At 35.3% G+C, this 23939-nt stretch overlaps 1 long non-coding RNA gene and 1 other non-coding gene across 2 annotated transcripts; both read left to right on the top strand.

The window, feature by feature from the left end:
• The first annotated feature begins 3420 nt into the window (after positions 1-3420).
• On the top strand, positions 3421-3792 carry LOC121209757 (uncharacterized). The gene is made up of 3 exons (XR_005904857.1): positions 3421-3461; positions 3575-3639; positions 3754-3792. It is a non-coding gene; the product is annotated as an uncharacterized lncRNA (long non-coding RNA).
• Positions 3793-13596: 9804 nt separating this feature from the next.
• Positions 13597-13703, top strand: LOC121210360 (small nucleolar RNA R71). The gene has a single exon (XR_005905473.1). It is a non-coding gene; the product is annotated as a small nucleolar RNA R71 (small nucleolar RNA).
• The last annotated feature ends 10236 nt before the right edge of the window (positions 13704-23939 follow it).

Here is a 23939-nt window from a genome sequence, read left to right as displayed (position 1 = left end):
GATAACCCGGACAGTTAATCTGAAAAAAGCCTTCTCGAGAATATAAAGTGGATAGGATTTGTTCTTGATTCACTATGGTAATTTAAAGTGAATAGGATTTATTCTTGATTCACTAGGGTAACTTAAGGCGGATAGGATTTGACCTAAAAAGGGTAATCCTGAGTCACTACGGTTACATGATATATGATTCATTATGGCAACCTAAGGTGGATAGGATTTGACCTGAAAAGGGTAATCCTGATTCGCTACGGTTACATGATACATGATTCCTTATGATAACTTAAGGTGGGTAGGATTTGACCTGAAAGGGTAATCTTGATTCACTACAGTTACATGAGATGTGACTCGAGAGAGTGCTTGATGATTAAACGTCCTAAGGGTTATTTCTGAATATGAACTGATGGAATATGAAAATGTACGCTTTGAGTGTACTGTTGAAAAATCCATCGAAATTCCAATGATTCAACGGATAGAATATTTGATATGATACGAGAATTATAATATGAAAAGGATGTTACATGAAACATGAAAATGAGTACTAAATGATATAAATTAATTGAAATTATTCTAAAAATTTTGGTAATACCTCGTATCATATCCCAGTCTCAGGTACGGGTATAGGGTGTTACATTTATTGGTATCAGAGCTAAGGTTTAGTCGGTTCTCGAGCCGAACGTAGTATATATGAAGTTTAGAAATACATATCATTATATAACTTGTGATAGCGTGATATCTCCCGACTCTGATGAGATTTGTTTTACTTATAAAATGACATGTTTTCCAATAGAGCCAATTTCGATAATGCTAAAAATGATGCTTAAGTATATGAGTAAAAAGTTGATTATGATGAATCGAAACTTATAAAGGTATGAATGAATGTTTTATAATACATGTCGATGATGAATATTATGTTATATGTATTATTAAAAGTAAATTATATTACTACACGAAATATTGTACTGATGGCTATATTACAATATATATATATGAAGTACATGATAAGGATTATTAGTGAATTATGGATGAATAGTGAATTTTAAAATATATTACACATATTAAAGATACAGAAGATATAAATGTACGGATTATTGGTACAAGTATTAAATTGTAAAGCATGTAAAAGCATTATCTAGTCTACCGAGCCTCTGCTAAATGAAAAAATAAACAATTTTCGTTACAAGGTAAAGGATTATCTTTGAGTAAAAATGTTGATTACGCTGAAACAGAACTCGTAAAGATACAGATAAATGTTTATTAGTATTTGAGAATGATAAATACTATGTTATATGGGTAAATACATGAAAAATTAAATTATGAGACTTTAAGATCTCTGCCCCCTTACCAGTACATTTATATGCAATGAAATTCATGATATTTATATTGATTAAGTTCAGAAGTGTGAAAGTTAAAAAGTTCAATGAACGAGCAATTGATAATGCAGTCAGAACTGAAAATAAGTTAATAAGTAAAGATGGGTTCTGAATAGAGATATTAGATTTTTCTGAAAACTACTTGGGATATACAGTACCACTGCTAAATAAAGAAGTTATTTATAGGAAAATTGCTTGATTCAGATATGGTATTTACAAAATGGTTAACTGAAAATTTCTTCTGAATTAGTTTCTTGAGTGATAGTGAAAATTATTGATGACTATACTAGTCAATGGATTGGTAAATAAATTGAAAAAATATTTGAATACAGCTGCTATTATAACACCCCGAATTTGGGCCTAGAAGTATTGGGCCTTGAGTAGGGGTCCGTAAGGAGGTTGTATATAGGTATTTAATTGTGCAATGAAATGAAACAATTAAATGTTTGCTTTAGTGGTTAATGGCTTTGAGAAGTGTTGGAGAAATCTTGGATTCAAACTTGGGCTTTAGCAAAAATTTTGGTATTAAGTGAAAAAAACCTGGATGCTTGGATGAGGGTTTTTAAATTATTGTGTTAAATAAATGACACAAGGAAGCTTGTAGTCTAGTGGTTGTGGCGTCATTAAGGTTGTATGGGAGCCTGGGTTCAAGCCTTGGCTCTTGCAATTTATTTTGGGTTTTTTAAAGGGAACCTGGACTTTGGCCTTTAGACCTTATAATTAATTGGTCATAAAATATGACACAAAAAGCCTTGTGGCTTAGTGGCAAGTAGCGTGTGGAGCATTTAAGGGGAGGCATAGGTTCGAATCCCATGGCAAGCAAAGAGCATTTATTTTGCTAACAGGGGGCGGCAAGAGTTGGTGTTGAATTTAAACTCTAATGTTGGAGGGATCCCACATCAGGAAGCTAATATAAGAGTGGTTGTGAAGCTGGCTTTAAATAGAGGGAACCATGAGGAGAGTAAATGTACCTTTCTTGGCTGATCCCTTTCGCTGTATGGCGTGCTCGTTTGGGTTGGGAGTCGGCTAAGAGTGCTCGGAGCGTGGATTAACTCCAGTCTCCTATCAGGTGTGTATTTCTTACTACTCTAGCTGTAAGATGGCTATTTCGGGCCGCGATGGGCCGAAAGGGGTCATGTGGGCCTAATGGGCCTACGGGCCCAATTGGATAAGTTGTTTGATTGTGTAGTAAATATTGGGCTAGGCTAGGTGAATCTAATATTTGTGGCTAGATTTGGGCTAAAAGGGCCACACGAGCGTGTGGGCCCACTTGGGCCGAGAATAGGCTTTAGGCCCATTCGTATTGTTATGCCTGTTTAGAATACTTTAGTTTACTAAAATTACTGAAATACGCTTAGTTTGTAAAAATACTAAAATACCCTCGATTTGTAAAATTACTGAAATACCTTCGACTTGTAAAATTACCAAAATACCCTCGATTTACAGAATTACCATTTTACCCCCGATTTATATAATTACCATTTTACCCCTGATTTACCCTCGACTTACAGAATTATCGTTTTACCCTCGATTTACAGAATTATCATTTTACTGTCGATTTATAGAATTACTGTTTTACCCTTGATTTACAGAATTACTATTTTACCCTCGATTTACAAAATTACTAAAACACCATTGGTTTGTAAAATTACCAAAATACCCCTAATTTGTAAAATTACCAAAATACCCTTGGTTTGTGAAATTACCGAAATACCCTTAATTTGTAAAATTACTAAAATACCCCTGATTTACAAAGTTACAGAAATACCCTTGACTTTCTAAAAATTATAGAAATACCATTGGTTTACAAAATTATTGAAATACCTTTGGTTTGTTGATTTACCAAAACACCCTTATAGGATGAAATGACTAAAATACCCCTATTAGGGTAAAGTGACTGTAAAGCCCCTGTAGGGTAAAATAACCGTAATACCCCTGTATGGTAAAATGACGAATATGCCCTTATGTTCCGTATGACTGATGTACTTAGGATTTACATATATTGATATTGGATTAGTTAAGTTTGAGTGACAGGTGGTGGTTATCGTAGGCGATTGATTTTGGAAACGTTTCAACTTCAACCCGTAACAGGTGTGTACTAACCCTCGTAATAGCTTAGATTAATATTTGCTGAAAAGCCGAAAGCTTCATATTTTAGTGATTCGGGAATTAATATTTAGATCTATTTTCTATGCACGTTTAAGTTGGATTCACAACGGATATGGGGTAGGAAGGTTTTTGGAATGTTCTTCAACGAGTAGATCTCTTGGTAAGTATTCGAACCTTCTTTCCATTTGTATCTTGTAGTTTAAGAAAAGCTGAAAACCCCTCTGTCGACTAAGGCTAAAAGGGTTTTTGGTGTTATTTGGTTTGTTGGTGCTAGTGAGGATTAAAGGCTACCGATCGAGGAGTGTGTGAAAAGCTTGGATCATCGGAGTGACTAAATCTAGTCATCAACTTCGGCAAAGGTATGAACCCAAGGGCCATTGTGGATGGTGGCCGAATGTGTAAGTGATGATAATAGGTAGTTTTCGATTTGGTTTAATATTAACATGGTCTAATCTATTAACGGTTGATTATAGGAGAAATCACATAGGAGATCTCGACGAGGAATATCGCAAACAGGTGTGTAACGAACCCTTTTTCATAGCTTAAAGCGATAAATGCCGAAAAGCCGAAATGCCAAAACTCTGGCATTTCGAGGACTTGTGAGTAAGCGAACGCTCATTAGTCAGTTAGATTCGTTGAGATGATGATCGGGAAGGTTAGAAAAGGTAAGAGTGTGATTTTTGGCATTCACGGTAAGTTGGGCCTCGAGGGGCTGAAACAGGGCCCAATGGGCATTCGGGCCCATTTGAGTAAAATTGGTAGAATATGGAAACTTGTTAAATTGCACATAGAGACTGATAAAATCGTTATGGAATATAGGCTGAATAGGCCTAGATGACAAAATCGGCTAAGTAGGGCCATTAGGGGTTTTTCGCCCAATAACTCGATTTCGCTAAAAATGGGCCAGAATCACTGTTTGCACCCATGAATTGTTTGTAAATGTTAATGAACATGGAAACCCTAATTTTTGGTAAAATTACAAGATTACCCTTATAATATGAAAATGACCGTTTTGCCCCTAGGTAAAAATGACCATTATACCCCTAGGGTTTATATATGAACTTAATGCATGGGATTTTGATAAACATGATATGTATGATATGCACATGACATGTAGGATATGCACATGATATGTATGATATGCACACGAGATGTTCATAAATGCATTGGGTTGGGTTTTTATATGAATGGAGGAAGTGAAAAAGGGCTTATGCCCCAGTTATTAAAGGGCTTATGCCCCAGTTATCAAAAGGGCTTATGCCCCAATTATCAAAAGGGCTTACGCCCCAGTTATTAAAGGGCTTATGCCCCAGTTATAAAAAGGGCTTTTGCCCCAGTTATTAAAAGAGGCTAGGCCTCTAGTTATATGATAAAGCAACTAAGCTGCCAGTGGAGAGTTATGGCGGGGTGGGTCGAGTTAATCCCCACATAGTGTGTTGGTTGGTACAGATGGAGAGTAGCGGATGGTGGGTTGAGTAGTCTCTCCAATTGGGCTTGCATTCTTTCATTGACATTATATGTGATATTGAAATGCGCCTATGGGCCATACCGTTTATAGTAAAGGCTTCGGCCCAGTAATATGAAATATGAAAAGGCTTCGGCCCAGTGTTATGAAAAATGAAATATGAAAAGGGCTACGGCCCAGTACATGTTGAGATTGGATTTGGGCTTAGGCCCAACAGCCTGTTATTGTTTTGGGCTCTGAAAGGGGCTTGTTGCACACTGAGTTTCCTAACTCACCCCCTTTTCCTTAATCTTGCAGGTGAGCTTAGATGTGGGGACTTGGGCCGGAGGGGATTCAGAGTAGCCGCGGTGATCGTCTTTGGGCTTTTAAATAAGCGTTGGTTTTCATTAAATTTCCTTTATTATTTATTTTTGGGTTGTAATAAGGCCATTTTTAACTTTTCTTTTATTTCTTTTCGGGATTATTTTATTTTTAATAACTTTAAAATTGGTTGATAATTATTCAAAAGGGGCTAGACTTAGGACGTGATTTCAAAACAATATTTGATTTCAAAATATCACAACACCACGATTAATCGATTTATCAAAGACGTCCACTTAAACAAACTTAAACTCGATATAACAAAGTGTGGCTATGGTTGTGGGCATGTCTAGGATTGGATCCAATCAAAGAGCTTGGTACTTAAGCAGCCTTCATGGCTTACCTCTTCTGTTACGGATTCCTACCTGGTGCCCAGCTCCCATTCACTTTGTTAGCTTAACAAAAGTCGGTTTTTAAAGCACTAAAACGAAACATGGGTTTTTAACTTCAATGTGGCACATCAGATTCGGCCATAATGTCTGGGCCGGGTTTGGGGTGTTACAGCTATAATTGGGTATATTACAGTAAATTTTTGGGATTTTATATAGGTGTCTTATATGTATTGATATTTTCAGAAGTACATGCAACTGCTCATGTTTGGATGCTATAATCATTATATGGAAAAGGTTAGATAAATATGCTAACAGGCAGAAATTGTCGCAAGTCTGGTTGATTCACAAGTGGTATTACTCTATCTTTCTTTGGTTTTCCAAGTCAATATATGTGATAGAACACTTTATACTAGGATTCATATGATATTGTCTTCTATTTCTGTTGGTGGAATGATGGTCGCTAAACTAACTAAAAATTTGACTAAGGCAAGCACACCTATCGAACAGTAGTATAGTTATGGTGAGACCGGAAATATCGTATCCACAAGGACTAAAAGTATTAGTTTTATTATCTAGCCTAAAAATTAAGAGAAATTTTCATCTAAAACTAATTATCTAATTAACTAAGATTGCGACATATATTAAAGTTGGAAAATACTTTTGGAAAACCGATTGAGAAGACAATACCCAAGGAAGAATTCACCTAGACTTCACTTATTACCTCTGAATTAGACGATTTATTCATTTGACTTAATCCGTAGGAATCCCTGATTTATGTTAATATCTCTCTCGAGACTAAAAACAACTGACTCTAGGTTGATTAATCGAAATCTCTTTCTAATTAAAACCCCTATTGTCGCATTAACTTGACCTATGGATTCCCTTATTAGATTTGACTCTAATCTGACAGATTTATGTCGTCCTATCTCTAGGATTGCATGCAACTCCGCTTAATTATGAACGGTTTACTCATAAATAGGGACTTTTGCTCCACTGAATAAGCACATCAAAAACCTGAATTAATATCCTGGAATATTAAAGCAAGGGTTAAATCTCACAATTAAGAATAAGAACAAGTATTTATCATATAATTCAAAGAGTAATAAGATTCGTCTTAGGTTTCATCTCCCTTAGGTATTTAGGGAGTTTAGTTCATAATAATGGAAAACATCTCAAAAATTAGAAAGCAACAAAACATAAAGAAACCCAAAGAACTTCTAGGAAATTGGATGGAAATCTTCAGTTTTGATGTAGATCCTCCTTCTGAGCTGATCCCGACGGCTGTTCTTGAGTATTTTCTATCTTCTCTTCTTCGTGTCCCTCTTGATCCTCTTCTAGGGTGTTTATATAGACCTTGGAATGCCCAAAATAGCCTAAAATTGGCCTTTTTCGAATAGAATTAGACTTTGGCTCCACAGGGACACGGTCGTGTGCCACGCCCGTGTAAAGGTGTTTTAGGCCGTGTGTAATTCTGAGTTGGTTTTTAGTCGACACGGCCATGACACACAGGCTTGTGGTTTGCCCGTGTGTATTACACGAACATGTGGAATACCTGTGTGGAAGTGCCTAGGCCATGTGAAACACTGAATTAGGCCCATTTTGTCTATTTTTGGCCCGTTTCTTGCTCTTTTCGCCTTCTTATGCTTGCCTAAGTATAAAACATGAATTTAAAGGATTAGGAGCATCAAATTCAATGAAACCAAGGAAAAATCATCCATAAATATGCCAAGCATGTGGTAAAAATATGTATATATTATGGTTTAACAAATATCCCCACACTTAAGCATTTGCTTGTCCTCAAGCAAAATCCTCAACTCATAATTAAAATAAATCATTCTCAACTTATAATTCTCATTAATAATGTTTCGAAGTAATCCCTAAGTAATCATACATTGAGAGCTTAACTAAAAGAACATTAACGTTTCAAACAATCCAAGTTGAGCATTTTAATCATCAAATCATAGGTATCCCCATTTATCTAAGTAATCACCTCTAATTCCAAATGGACAGGAGTTGACATCCTCACTAAAGATTCACTCAAATCACTCGAAGTGTTTAAGGTTCAATAATTAAGCACTCAATAGTCAAACATGAAAAGTTATTACCATAGGCTTGCATGAAAATCAAATCTCCACCACTCTAAATGAGATGATACACAAATCAAAAGGTCTTTAACAGGGTTGTAATGGGGCTTGGGTTAAAGGTGTGGATAAAGGCTGAAAAAGAGGGTTAGAATCGAGATTAATTTAATAAATTACCAAACTTAGAAAAATAAAGCTAATCACTGAATTACAAACAAGTGCCAGAATTAACACTATCCAAAACTAATGAAGTGAGCTTTTCTCTCAATATAATGATTTTAACTTATACAAGCTCTTTAGCACAATATGTAATTGAATGAATATAAATATACGTTTTTTTTTCAAGAATAAGAACAAGTGCAATAATGGAAAGTACATAATAAGAAATAATTCAGCAATTGGAATGAATGAACATTAGTTAGGTAACTAATCAAATCAAATCTCGATAAAAAAGAGTCGATGAAAGGGGAGAAATTCTTAATGAATCAAAAAGGGTTAAGTTGTGGGTTAGCATTAAGTGGGAAAATCAAGAAACAATGGTTAAGGCTCAAAGAGGTTCACTAAGGGTCAATTATGTGGGTAGGCTTTTTATGGGGTAGGTGGGTTAAAACCTAAGTGCCTTTATCATCTCGGTATATCAAATCAATGGTGTGGTCTTGACATGTATATTCGAAGCAAGATCTAGAAAAACAAATCAGTATTTACACACTCATAAGCAATAATAAAAGTGAGCAAGAAAGGATATATGCTCCAAAAGGCTCAAGATCTCACAAAAAATTATGGCTTTTGATGTCAATCCTATGAATTCAGAACTTCAAGATAATACCTCGATTCAGGGAAGTAACCTAGCAATTTTAGTTCTCAAAAGTCCACTTATCATGCTTGATTCTCTAATGTCTTAAGGTTAACCAATCAATGTACAATTACCTATGATTTAATTCAAAACATGTCGAAAATTATAAATTAATCAGAATTCACTTTAATAATAATATGAGAAAATTATTTGAGAACGAGATAAAATTCAGGGATTTTCCAATAAACATATAAATAACCTCCTCACATTTAAGACGTACATTGTCCTCAATGTACAAAGATAAATAATAAAAATATAAACATAATATCAGAAGAGAGGGAGAGAAGTGAAACTGCCTTGAATTTTTGGATGAAATCCTTGGAATAGTGAAAGCGAGAATTGTTGATAAGGCCAATGAAAGACATGATTCTGAGTTACTAATAAGAAAATAAATACAACTGTGGAAGAGAATTAAGGGAGTACTCGATAATAACTATAAAGATAAATATAGTTCAAAATATAAAACATAAGTCTTCAAAAATAAATAAAAGGAAAATTAAAATAAAAATAAAAATTAATAATAATAATGAAATAAATGGACTTAAAAGTCCTCATCATCGGATGCCTCGTGGATTGACGGTGCCAAAGGAGAGATGTGGAGGTGGTGGTAAATTTGTCGAAGAGTGGCATCGATGCTGCCGAACCGCTCAGAGCACTGTTGCACAAAGCGAGTGAATCACTCGGATATATCTGTCAAATTGGCAGCAAGAGGTCGGTGACTCAGTAGTGGTGGTGGGTATGGGTCCTCGTGAGGGGAGGGACATCATCAGTAATGTCCTCTGGCTCATCCTGGTCATCAGACTGAACAATTCTATACTGAAGGGGGTCGAATCCACGGCGTCGCTCTATTATCCTCATGTGGATCATGCTAGATATTCCTTAAGGAGACATCTGGCCTACTAGAGTGAGTGTCACTGGCATCTTTGGATTTTCGAAAAGGCCGAAGTGTCGAGCGAGATGAGTCACGTAGGGGCCAAGGCAAATGGGGCCCCTCCTATAGTGGTCTGTCTGGTGGCGAAAAGCCAGGGCGATAAAATATGCCAAATCAAATACATGACCAGTCGCCATGCTCCATAAGAAGTAAGCATCGGTGGTGCTAAAGACGCTGATGCTCTCTCTTCTTCCAGTCAAGGTATGAGCCAAATAGCATGGATGTAGCATAGTACTGGAGGAAGAGAAGTCGCCTTTGAGCGACTTGTATCATAGGGAACAGCACTCGCTGTAAGGTCGGTCCAACAACAGGAGGGCGAATAGTGTATGTGACGGTGAAGATGTAAAAAATTCTCGGAAGCCATAAACTCCTCTATGTAAAGGCCTAAAGTAGCTCCAAACTCTGGTACACTTATGTGTCGTACAAGTCCACCCAGTCTAAAAATAATAATATCGGCCTCGTCATAGGTATTCATCACATGCTGCAGATGGAAAGTAGTGTAAAACACCAAGGTAAGATCTGAATAGGTGGGCTCGATAATTGAAAAGAACCGATCTCACGGGGCAGTGGCGAGATGGAATTGAACAAGGTGGGCAAGTTGAACCTGCTATAAAGCGGTCTAATCAATACAACGGCCTACACCTAGTGGTCACACGCGCAAAAGTTGAAATAAGTCGTCCTGTGGGCTAGAGGAGAATCGAAGCAGTGGGTGATGAGCTTCAGTCGAGGCACTCGAGGGGGTTGCGCCAGGACCCTTCCACTTTTTCGAAGCGGGGACGGCAATCTTCTTACCTCGTGTGTTTGTCATGGTGTTCTTGAAAATAACAGAAGTCAAATGGCACCAAGTATTTAACCACAAGACAAAGATAAAAAAAATAGAATCTAAGTAAAAATAAAACTATAGTCCTAAAAGGTGTATACCCTAACACTAATGAAAGTAAAGACTAGAATAATAGGGACATATGCAAATATATGAGAATATAAGTACTAATAATAATAAAATAGGCTAAAGCAAAACTTGAAAAAGATAGAAAACTAAAACAAAGTAGTAATAATAAAAATAAAAATCATAATAATCCTAAATAGTAACAGTAATAATAATGAAGACTATCAAAAACTAAATAATTAACGAAAAATATACTAAACTCAAAATGAAATAACAATCAAGAAATAACAAAGAAATAAAGGAGTAAATAAGTAAAATGGGATAAAATAGAGGTGAGGGTGAAAGAGGAAACCACGATCAATGGTCGGAGGTGCGGACGACGGTAGAAGGAGCTGGTGTGCGCGTGTGATGGAGGTGGAAGTTTGGGGGTAGAGAAATAAGATGAAAAGGGAAAAGAAAGGGAAGGGAAAAGAAGAAAGGATGGAGAAGAAAGAAAGAGAAAGGAAAGGAAAGGGAGGAACGGGGTCGGCCAGCGTGAGAGGCGATTATTGGTGCGGTCGACATTGGGGGGCACTGGCGTGGGGGGTTTGATGGCTGCGACGACTAAGGGGAGGCTTTGAGGAAGTAGATAAAAGTGAAGGAAAAGCTAGGGTTTGGGGGTTAAAAAGGGGACACGATCGTGTGAGGCCTGTGTTGGGCCACACGGCCGTGTCACACGCCTATGTGGCTCAAGTTTAGCCCGTGTTTGTCGCGAAAATTGAATGCCCAATCGTCACATGGCCTGGGGACGCGCCCATATGTCTAGGCCGTGTCGCACGACCGTGTTCTTCATTATTCACTTCTCCCACACCCTTGCGGTGTCCCACACGCCCATGTGTTAGATCATATGGCCGTTTGCCTTGCTCGTGTACCTCTCTGACTTGTTAAAAATTTAAAAATTTTGCTCCAATTTTCACACTGCCTGAGACATGCCCGGTTTCCAGGCCGTGTGGTCCACACGGCCGTGTCGCACGCTCGTGTGGCCTCTTTTAGCCCGTGTCTGTCGATTTTGAGTGAATTAAGCCCTGATTTTAGACGGCCAAGGACACACCCGTGTGTTTAGGCCGTGTGGGTCACTGTTCCTACATAAAAAATAAGAAAAATAGAAAAAATAAACGGGTTAGTAGTGTTAGTGATCGGGTTGCCTCTTGAAAAGCGCTTATTTAGAGTCTAAGCTCAACTTACCTCTAATTCGCATGGTCACGGCAGATCACGGAGTCGAGACTCCTCTTTCTCACTATCCATTCTATTATCCACTTAAAGTCGAAGTCGAATAATATTTACCTTAAACGTGTCGAATTGAGAATGATTTACCTCAACTGTACAGTATGGGAAAACATTCAGTACCGTGAAAGGAATCGCTCTGTTTGTATTAAGCCTTAAAGTAGCAATTCGGGGGTTCTTTTCATCTAACAATACTTTATCCCCGACCTTAAATTGCTTTGTTTCATCCCTATGCTCATCATGGCGTCGCTTTGATTCATCGTGTACTTTTGGTTTCTCCTTAACATGTGTTCGCCATTCGTCTAATTCATCGATCTGAAGCCGTCGTTCTTCATGAGTCACTTTGTTTTTGTTACATGGATTAGAATGTGGCTCCATCATGTTCTTCCTAGAGGTTTCCTGAAAAGAAGTTTGAGCCATAATGTTATTCATATCAACAGAACTTTTATAGCCATCTTGCTTACTAGAAAATTTAGTTGAATCACGAGCTTGGAGGGTAATCGTGTCATCACCTACACGAAGCGTTAATTCACCTGTGCCAAAATCTATGATAGTCCTAGTAGTTGCTAAAAAGGGTCGTCCTAAAATCAAAGGCACGTCACTATCCTCATCCATGTCTAAAAAAATAAAATCAATTGGGAATATAAATTTATCAATTTTGACTAGCACATCTTCAATGATACCCCTAGGAAACCTAATTGTTTTATTTGCCAGTTGAATGCTCATCCTAGTTTGTTTTGGTTTCCCAAGACCTAGTTGTTTAAACATTTTATAGGGCATAACATTAATGCTCGCCCCTAGTTTAGCCAATGCATTATTAATATTTAAACTACCAATTAAGAAAGGAATCGTAAAACTCTCTGGATCTTTCAACTTTTTGGGTAGCTTATTCTGTAGAATGGCTGAGCAAACTGCGTTTAATTCCACATACGACGCATCATCTAACTTTCGTTTATTAGCCTAGAGCTCCTTTAAAAATTTCACTGCGTTTGGCATTTGCGAAAGAGCTTCAATAAACGGTAAGTTAATATGTAATTTTTTTAAAATTTTAAAAAATTTACCGAATTTTCATTTGTGTGATCTTTCCTTGTCGCATTTGGGTATGACACACAAAGTTTATATTCCTTATTGACTGAATTAAGCTTATTCTGGCTTACCTCAACTTTACCATTGCTTACCACAGTTCCTCATCTCGATTCCGCTGTAGATTTAGCTAACCCTTCTTCATCTCGAACCGTGATCGCGTGAAGTTGCTCTCTACCTTGTAGTCATTCAAAAATTAACTTAGCAAGCTATCCTATTTGAGTTTCGAGCCCTTGAATTGATGCTTGCTGATTTTTAAGTGCCGTTTTGGTATTCTGAAAATGAGTTTCTGACAACGAGATGAATTTTATGAGTATCTCTTCAAGGTTCGGTTGCTTCTCTTGTTGGTAAGGTGGTTGTTAAAAGCCTGGAGGATGTTGTGGCCTTTGATTTCCCTGACCACCCCACGAGAAATTGGGATGGTTCCTTCAACCTGCATTATAAGCGGTACTATACGGGTTATTTTGAGGTTTAGAATTATTACCCATATAGTGGACTTGTTCTTCCTCGGTGCTAGGGTTGAAGGATGGATACTCTGTGCTGTGCACTCCTCCTCCATTTGAATCACACCTCATCACTGGATGTACCTGAGTAAAACCACACAAACCATCTATCTTTTTATTTAAAACTTCTACCTAGTTGATAGCATAGTGACCGCGTCGAGGTTGAAAACACTAGCTGCTTTTGTCGGCTTCGTTCTCATGACTTGCCACTGATAGTTATTCAGTGACATCTCTTCAATAAATTCGTAAGCCTCTTCAGGTGTTTTGTTGTTTAAAGTACCACCGGCGGTTGCATCAATCAGTTGCCTTGTTAAGGGGTTCACACCATTGTAAAAAGTCTAAACCTGGAGCCATAGAGGTAACCCATGGTGAGGGCACCTTCTCAATAAATCCTTGTCTCTCTCCAAAGCATCATAAAGAGTTTCTAGATCCATCTGCACAAAAGAAGAGATATCATTCCTCAATTTAGCTGTTTTAGCTGGCAAAAAATATTTAAGTAAAAATTTTTCGATCATTTGTTCCCAAGTGGTGATTGAACCTCGTGGTAACGAGTTCAACCACTGTTTAGTCTTATTCCTCAATGAAAAGGGAAATAACTGAAGGCCAATGGCGCCTTCGGCATCGTCAGAAACACCATTAATCTTAAAAGTGTCGCAGAATTCTAGAAAATTTGCTAAATGAGTGTTAGGTTTCAGTTTAAAATTATTTGCAGCAACAGCAGGTTTAACTATACTCGATTCAGTTCCTGTTAAAGCAGGTTTAGCATAATCATACATAGTAAGAGGAGTAGGATTCTGATCTACTGGATTTGCAGCAACCACAGGAGGTAGCAGATTATTCTGATTACCAGCCATCTCCTCGGTGTTATTGGTGTCGTCCTCGTGCCCTTCCTCTATGTATTGTAGGTTTCGCCTTATTTCTCTTCGGTTTCTGCGAGCTGTGCTCTCGATTTCTGTAACGCCCCTAACACGAATCCTTCACCGGAATAGAGTTACAGAGCATTACCGGAGTTACCGATTTATTTATCAGATATTTCATTTCATCTAACGTTCATATTTGGAATCAATTAAAATCAAACATATTGTCCCTTAACCTACTTATTTTTCTCGATATGTTGTACTTGAATTTATTACTCGTCTCAATTTAATTAATTTCCTTGTATCAACGTATCAAAGATAATCACCTATTTACATGTCATGATAAATATTATTCTTTTGCCATTTCTTCATAAACATAAATCAGGTAATTCATTATATCGATATTTCATGCATTTAAAAATACAATTCAAGTTACACTAACTTACCTTGTTACTTGTTCATGTTTATAATTTCATTAATTCGATATCTTTTCTTTTCCACGTTCAAGTCTCGTATTCGAGTCATCCGGGTCTTTACAAAGAAATTTGATCGTCGTTTTCATTTATTTCATGTTCTAATACATTCAATTGATGCTCTAAACAAAATTACCATTTTACCCCTAAACTTTTTAATTAATGACGATTTCATCCTTAGGCTAAAAAAATAAAATTCTTACAATTCAATCCTTATTTCCAGCTGTTATTATCAAACAAATTGATAACAACCCATGAATTCTATAAAATATCAGAATTTTCATAATTTCAACAATTTTTAATTAAATCCTTAAAACATGTTTTTCCCCGATCTTGAACTAAATTAATAATTTCATTCAATTTTGTAATTTTAAATGATAAAATAATCCATTTCATGCAAATTGGTCATTTCTAACATTTTTACAAAATTACCCATAAAGTTTTACTTTTATTCAATTTAGTCCCTGAGCCTAAAACATGCAAATTAGTCATGCTAGATGAGTATTCATACATATTTCCCTCCTCCTCCTCTCCGTTCCACATCCTTAATTTATATAACATGCTACAAATAACAATATCAATAATTTCACTATTTACTTATATGTATATTCAAAACTATCCACTTGCGTCATATCCACTAAATTATTTATATCTTGAGCTACAGAACTCAAAATTAAGATCCGCTAATTTTCCATGAAACTATACTTATGTATCTTCTTACCATAAAATTTTCAGAATTTTTTGTTTAGCCAATAAGTATAGTTTATTCTTTAAAGTCACCCTTATTCTGCTGTCTGACAATTCCGACCTTCTTAACTAAAAATTAATTTTCTCATTGTACAAAATTCAAATGATGTTCCCATTTATTTCTCTTGAAAATAGACTCATTCATAATTCTAATCATATAAATTTAAGCCCCTAATTATTTTTCTCAAATTTTTTTTATGATTTTCCAAAGTCAAAACAGAGGAACCCGAAATCATTCTGATCTTATCTCACAAAATTTACTATATCTCACAATTTACAATTTCATTTCTTACACCGTTTCTTTTATAAGAAACTAGACTAAATAAGATTTAATTTCATTTTTTATTTAACCTCTAATTCGATTCCCATAATTTTTGGTGATTTTTCAAATTTAGACTATTACTGCTGTCTAAAACTGTTTTAGTGCTAGGTATTATTTACCATGTTTATAACACCCTTATTTTCTTTCTCTACACTATTTTTCATTACTTTCTCTTATTTTCTCTTCACTAACATGACAAGAACATAAGACCATATATAAGAAAACTCTAAATCAACATCAATTCCATGCTTTTTCAATAATATTAAACTTAAAAATATATTGAAATCTTGATGTTCTTACCTTTTCTTATTGACTTCAATCTTTAACTTGATTTTTCTCTCTCCTCCAGCTTCTATTTCTTGAATCCAACTTGATATTCTTGCTCCCCATCATCTCCTTGCTATCTTTCTCTCTTGATGGCTATGGAAATTCTTTCAATTTTTAGGTGAAAACAATGAGTTTTTGGTGGAAGGACTAAATTGTAAAGAAAGAAAACTTCTTTTCTTCTTCCTCTCTCACGTTGGTTTGCATGGGAAAGAAAAGATGATGATTCTTCATCTTTCTTTCCTTATATATACTAAATAAAATAATAATAAAATAATAAAATATTATTTAAAAATCAATTTAAAGTATTAATAAACTGATATTTATTTATTTAATTTATCTAAAATATCTCCAACATCATCATTGTCTCTAGATTTCTCTCTCTTTCAATTGACCATTTTGCCCTTAGTGATCTTTTAAAATTCCATTCTTGAGTCATCACTTAATTTGGTAAAATTACAATTTAGTCCTTCATAATTCTTCACCTATTCAATTTGGTCCTAATTCATCAATTTTCCTTGGTTTCTAGATCATTCCACCCTTAAAATATTTGCACTATTAGTCCTTCAACTTTTCATATTTACACTTTAATCCCTCAAATTTTGAGTATTTACTCTTGGGCCATAAAAATTTTCTCACTTTTACAATTTAGTCATTTCTTGAATCAATATGTCATAATATACTTCCCAGTGACATAACTCAATTTTTTCTCTTCTTATCACTTTATTTCCTTATTTTACTATATTAAGGATAATATCTTACTGTAGAAATTTTCAGGGTGTTACAATTTCACTGTCAAAAAGCAAAAGTCCTGACGGGTTCCTCCTAGTCATAAACTAGAGGCACCTGCCAGAAGCATTTAAAAAGAAAAATTTAGAAAAGAAAAATCAAACTTAAAGCAAAAAGTAAATTGCAATAAAAGCAAAAATGGCTAAAGTAATAAAAATCAAGTGTTCTTAATATCTTAGTTCCCCGGCAACGGCGCCAAAAACTTGATGGTCGCTAAACTAACTAAAAATTTGACTAAGGCAAGCGCACCTATCGAACAGTAGAATAGTTATGGTGAGACCGAAAATATCGCATCCACGAGGACTAAAGGTACTAGTAATTACTATTTTTTTATTATCTAGCCTAACAATTAAGAGAATTTTTAATCTAAAACTAATTATCTAATTAACTAAGATTGCGATAGAGATTAAAGTTGGAAAATACTTTTGGAAAACCGATGGAAAAGGCAATACCCAAGGAAGAATTCACCTAGACTTCACTTATTACCTCTGAATTAGATGATTTATTCATTTGACTTAATCCGTAGAAATCCCTGATTTATGTTAATATCTCTCTCGAGACTAAAAACAACTAACTCTAGGTTGATTAATCGAAATCTCTTTCTAATTAAAACCCCTATTGTCATATTAACTCGATCTATGGTTTCTCTTATTAGATTTGACTCTAATCCTGCAGATTTTTGTCGTCCTATCTCTAGGATTGCATACAGTTCTGCTTAATTATGAACGATCTACTCTTAAACAGGGACTTTTGCTCCACTGAATAAGCACATCAAAAACCTAAATTAATATCCTAGAATATTAAAGCATAGGTTAAATCTCACAATTAAGAAAAAGAACAAGTATTTATCATATAATTCAAAGAGTAATAAGATTCGTCTTAGGTTTCATCTAAGCGTCAATATTTCATATAAATTCAACATTTATATACTTATTTCATATGCAAGTATACTAACATTTATATACTTATTTTCTCAACATGTTACACTTGAGTTTAATAATTGTCTTTACTTACATAATTTCCTTGTATTAACATATCAAAGATAACCATATATGTACATGTCATGAAACATATCATTCTCTTACCATTTCTTCATAAGTATATATCAATCATTTCATTATATCAATATTTCATGCACCATCAATTCCATATATTTTATGTATATTTATTCCGGTAAAGTTATATCAAACTTAACATAAATTATATTCCATGTACTTATTCTTATTTTGTTTATCTTTCTTCATAATTATTTCATACAACTATTTTGTACATATATTTCCATATGACCAGTTCTTGTAAACATTTCACACAACTATTTCATATAACCATTCGTCATCAGATACATATTACCTGAATATCAATTGTTCAATAGATGTCATCGTCTCCCATCCACGGTCTTATTTATCTTTAACGTTGATGCCATAGTGTCTTTCAATTATGGTCTTACTCATTTTCTGTCATGTTGCCATGGTATCTTTCAACCATGGTCTTATTCATTTCATGTCAGGTTGCCGTGGTATCTTTCATGTAATGGCCTAAATTCAAGGTTATCGGAACAATGGTTTCGTAACCATAGATCCGATTTAAAGAGAAATTTATTTCAATATTTTTGCTTGAAAATTGATATGATAGGAAAATCGTATGAAAATATTGATAGAAAAATTTTACCGATTTAGTGATTAGATAGAAAAAGAAATTATTGAAGAAATTAGGTAAAAACAAGGTATCGAGACCTCTATCTCGTAAAACTGAGTCAAAAATAATTTTATAAATATTTATGAAATGTTATTATGTTGTATTAAAATTTCGTTAGGAAATTTTAATATTTGGGTAGTCAATTAAATGAAAAGGACTAAATTGTAATAGGTGTAAAAGTTGCTAGAGTGATTAAATAGCTTAAAAATCTAATGAGAAAGGATTTAAAGGGAAATTAAACCCAAAAGTTATTTGGGCTGGACGGAAAGGGTATGAAATCAGCAGAAAAATTGATAAATTAAGGGTAAAATTGGAATATTACAAAATTAACTAAATAAAGCTAGGACTAAATAGGAAATATCTAGATTTCTCTTCATTTCTCTTCAATTCCAGCAGCTAAAAATGCCATAGGAAGGTTCTCTAAGCTGGTATTTCATAATTTTTTCACCAAGTGAGTTAATCCTTTCCTTTTTCTTGTAATTTTTGTGTTTCTAAGACTTTTACAACTAGGTCCTACTATTAAATTCATTAGTTTTTGATTTCATGGATGAAATTGAAAGTCACCATGGTTGAGTGCTGTAAGTTTATGATTAAATAGAATGGAATTAAAGCTTTAATTTGTTTATGAGATGATTTTATTAGGTAATTTCAATAGAAATTGATTTTTAGGACCTAATTGTGAAAATGCTTGGAATTAAAGTCTATTGCTGAAATTCTGATTCCTAAAGGTTGTAAACTAGTTTAAGGTGATAGAATAAAATGTTAATTGAGAAAAATCAGCTCAATTGAGAGGCTAATTGAGTAGGGACGAAATTATCATTTATTAAAAGCTTAGAGGAAAAATGGTAATAAACAGCTTGCACAAAAACAGTTTGGACAGCAGCAGTAGACTAACTTTGAAAAATCACCATAAATTTTAGAAATCGAATTAGAAGATGAAAAAATATGTCATTAAATCTTATTGAGTCTAGTTTCTCATAGAAGAAATAGTGTAAGCAATGGATTTGTAAATTTTGAGATATAATGAATTTTGTGAGACAAGGTCAGAATAAATTCGGGTTCCCCTGTTTTGACTTTGAAAAATCATAAAAATTTGAAGAAAAACAATTATGGGCTTAAATTTATATGTATAGAATCCTTAATGATTTTATTTTTAATAAAAACAAATGAGAACATTATTCGAATTCCGTATGAAGCGATAATTAATTTTTAGTGAAGAAGGGTCAGAACTGTCGACAGCAGAACAGGGGTGACTTTAAAGAATAAACTGTACTTATTGGCTAAACCAAAAATTCTGAAAATTTTATGGTAAAAATATATATGAGTTTAGTTTTAGGAAAAATTAACGGATCTTAATTTGAAGTTCCGTAGCTCAAGTTATAAATAATTTAGTGACTATGACTCAAGTAGACAGCTTTAAATGAACTATAAATAATAGTTGAATTATAGAGAATGTTGCATATGAACATGAAATGTATTAAATTGATAATTAAATTTATTTATTTAGATCCGGAAGATTCAAATACGAAGCTAGATTGAGGAAAGGAAAAAGTTCGGGATTAGTAGATTTTTATTGTTTACAAACAAGTATCAAGGTAAGTTCGTGTAACTTGAATTATATTCTTAAATGCTTGAGGTTGTATGTTATTGATGTGAATATGATTTGAATGTTCATTGTATGAAAATTAATGAAACATTGATATATTTGATAAAATGGGAAGAAATCCCAGTTGAATGAAAGGAAAATTCGATAGATCTCTGAAAAGGAATTGACGGTAAAAAGGATCTAGCCCGGACGGGTGATCCTATCTTGATATAGCCCTCCCGAAGAATATGTGTAAAATGGATTTAGCCCGGACGGGTAATCCGAATTAGGGTCTGAATTTAGCCTGGACTGGTAATCCCGACAATACTCTATGAGTTTATATTGCAGGGGATTTAGCCTGGACTGGTAATCCCGCTGCAAGGTTGAGGTTCGCGGGAGTGTGCTCTCTGAAATGGAAATGTGCGCACATGAATATGAATTGACGGACCCGGAATTGTACAATAAATGTGTACCTCTGAAAATCCATCGAAATTTCGATAAATTCAACGGGATAAATATGGAAAAATAACAAGGAAATGGAAATCATGGTATTGACGAGCTCATCAATCATGGTATATATATTATTGATACATGGAAATTATTGTACTAACTTGAATGTTGAGTTTGTGCATGTTAGGGTAATAATGCATTGAATGGATATATGAATGTTTATTATATTGTATTGAAAATATTAGGTAAGTATAATTCTTGTTACATGAGCTTACTAAGCACAAAGTGCTTACCCCGTTTCCTTTTTCCTTGTTTTGTAGTGTTAAGAGCTCGGAGGTCGGATTTAGTCGGAGACACATCACACTGTCAACCTCAGGATTTCGGTATATAAAGAAACTTTATTTTGGAAATCAATGGCATGTATAAGCTAACAAAGTAAATGTTGACGTGAAATGAATGTAAAGTTAGCCATTAGTATGGTTAACAAACCTGGTTTTAGATATGTGATGACGTTATCTTATAAATATGCATGAATTTATCTTGAAAATATGTTGAATTGATTTGGTTGATGTGGATTAGTCTCGATTTAATATTGCAGGGAAGGTTAGATATTTATAAAGGGACTATATTGAATATAAAAAAAATTAATTTGTAAACTCCGGTACCCTATTCCGACAATGAATACGGGTAGGGGTATTACATTTATTGGTATCAGAGCTACGGTTTAGCCGGTTCTAGGATCGATGTAACAAATACGGGATTAGCTATACATGCCATTTAAATTATTATTGATAGTGTGATATCTCCTGACCATTTAAAATGTGTTTTTCTTATAGTAATGTCATTCGACCGAGCTCAATCTGAGGAAGCTTGGAGTCATGCTCCGGCTTCAGTACAAAGAGAAGAAACTAGCAGTAGAAGGCCCGAGATAGAGGGTCGAGGAGAGGAGGCAAAAACAGCCTTCTTTCAAATGATGAATGAATGGTTTAATCAATACTTAAGAACTAACCCTGTAGTGCAGCAAGTTCAAGCTCCCCCTCCTGCTCCTCCACCGGTTCCCGAGATCTCATAAGGTACAGGTACTGAATCTGTCAGAAAAGGGAAAGCTCCAGTAGATAAAATTCGAAAATATGGTGCCGAAGAATTTCGAGCAGCAGTTGATGATGATTCCGAACGGGCTGAATTCTGGTTAGAAAACACTACTCGAGTTCTGGAGGAATTATCTTGTACACCAGAAGAATGTCTGAAATGTGCCGTCTCACTGCTAAAAGACACAGCTTACCATTGGTGGAATACTAAAGCTTCAGTTGTTCCGAAAGAAGAAATTACATGGGAATTCTTTCAGACTGAGTTCAGAAAAAAATATATCAGCCAGAGGTTTCTCGATCAGAAAAGAAAAGAATTTCTTGAGTTGAAACAGGGTAACAGATCAGTATCTGAATATGAAAGAGAATTTGTTCGATTGAGTAAATATGCTCAAGAATGGGTACAGTCAGAAGCTGAAATGTGCAAACGATTCGAAGAAGGGTTAAATGAAGACATTAAACTACTGATCGGAATTTTTGAAATTTGAGAGTTTGCTACATTGGCAGAGAGAGCTTATAAAGCAGAAGAATTGAGCATAGAAAAGAAACAAGCTGAGAGGGAAGCTCGAATTTTTAGTAAAAGACCAATGGGAAAATCCCAGTTTTCTGCTTCAAAGAAATTGAAGAAGTATCAGGATCGTTCTACTTCAGCCATTGGGTATTCGGGCAAAGAGCGAGGTTCTCAACGCACTAATCCAAGGCCTTCTACTCCATCAGTGACCAGTGTTGGCAGTGTTGGCACTCCTAAACTGAGATGCCAGTACTGTAATAAAGCTCATTTTGGTGAATGTCGATTAAAGAGCGGGGCTTGTTACCGATGTGGTTCTTTTGACCATATCCTCAGAGATTGTCCAGAAAGGGGTGAAAAAGAAGCTGAACAGTTATCGAAGCTGAGTAGTCCAGTTTCGAGAGGTAGACCACCTCGACCATCCGGTAATGTCAGTGGTAGTCGAGGAGCTACAAAAGATACTGCAGGTAGGCCTGAGGCACGAGCACCTGCTAGGACATATGCCATTCGTGCCAGAGAATATGCCTCAGCACCGATGTTATTACTGGTACATTTTCTTTACTTGATACTGATATTACTGCATTGATTGATCCTGGTTCTACGCATTCATAAATATGTGTTAAACTTGCAATTATTAAAAATTTATCTGTTGAACCTACTGAATTTGTGGTTAAAGTCTCGAACCCCCCTGGGCCAGTCTGTGTTGGTGGATAAAATTTGTAAAAATTGTCCAATAATGGTAAAAGGTTATTGTTTCTCGGCTGATTTGATGTTACTGCCATTTGATGAATTTGACGTGATATTGGACATGGATTGGTTAACCCAGCATGATGCGGTAGTAAATTGTAAATAAAAATATATTGTGCTAAAATGTCAGAATGGTGAGTTGCTCCGGGTTAAATCTGATCAGACAGAGGGGTTATCTGATATGATTTTGGTAATGGCAGCACAGAGGTATGTCAAAAAAGGGTATAATGCTTACTTGGCTTATGTACTTGACACCAAAGTATCTGAGTCAAAAATACAGGCAGTTCCAGTGGTATGTGAATTTTTCGATGTGTTTCCAGAGGAATTACCAGAATCGCCACCAAAAAGAGAAGTGGAATTTTCTATAGATTTGATTCCGGGAACTACTCCGATCTCCATAGCTCCATATCGTATGGCTCCTACAGAATTAAAGGAGTTAAAGACACAGTTGCATGAACTTGTTGACAGGGGTTTTGTCCGACCGAGTCATTCACCTTGGGGTGCTCCGGTTCTGTTTGTGAAAAAGAAAGATGGGTCTTTGAGATTGTTATCGACTACCGGCAGCTTAATAAAGTAACCATAAAGAATAAGTACCCGTTACCCCGGATTGACGATTTATTTGATCAGCTGAAAGGTGCTACTGTGTTTTCAAAGATTGATCTTCGATCAGGTTATTATCAGTTACGGGTAAAGGAGTCAGATGTGCCAAAAACAGCCTTTAGAACCAGGTACGGGCATTATGAGTTTCTAGTTATGCCGTTTGGGCTAACTAATGCACCTGCAGTATTCATGGATTTGATGAACCGGATATTCAGACCGTACTTAGACAGATTTGTAGTAGTATTCATTGATGATATTTTGGTTTATTCTCGAGATGAAGAAGAACATGCAGAACATTTGAGAATTATATTGCAAATTCTACGAGAGAAGCAGTTATATGCTAAATTCAGTAAATGTGAATTTTGGCTTCGAGAAGTGGGTTTTCTTAGACACATTGTATCTGCCAAAGGCATCAGGGTAGATCTAAGTAAAATATCAGCTATTGTCAATTGGAATCCACCGAAGAATGTATCTGAAGTTAGAAGTTTCTTGGGTTTAGCTGGTTATTATCGGAGATTTGT

The sequence above is a fragment of the Gossypium hirsutum genome, chromosome A11 (genome assembly GCF_007990345.1).
Source record: "Gossypium hirsutum isolate 1008001.06 chromosome A11, Gossypium_hirsutum_v2.1, whole genome shotgun sequence".
In the NCBI taxonomy this organism is placed as follows: Eukaryota; Viridiplantae; Streptophyta; class Magnoliopsida; order Malvales; family Malvaceae; genus Gossypium; species Gossypium hirsutum.
The sequence above is the reverse complement of the archived record's forward strand: the minus strand, read 5'-3'. Positions and strand labels throughout refer to the sequence as shown.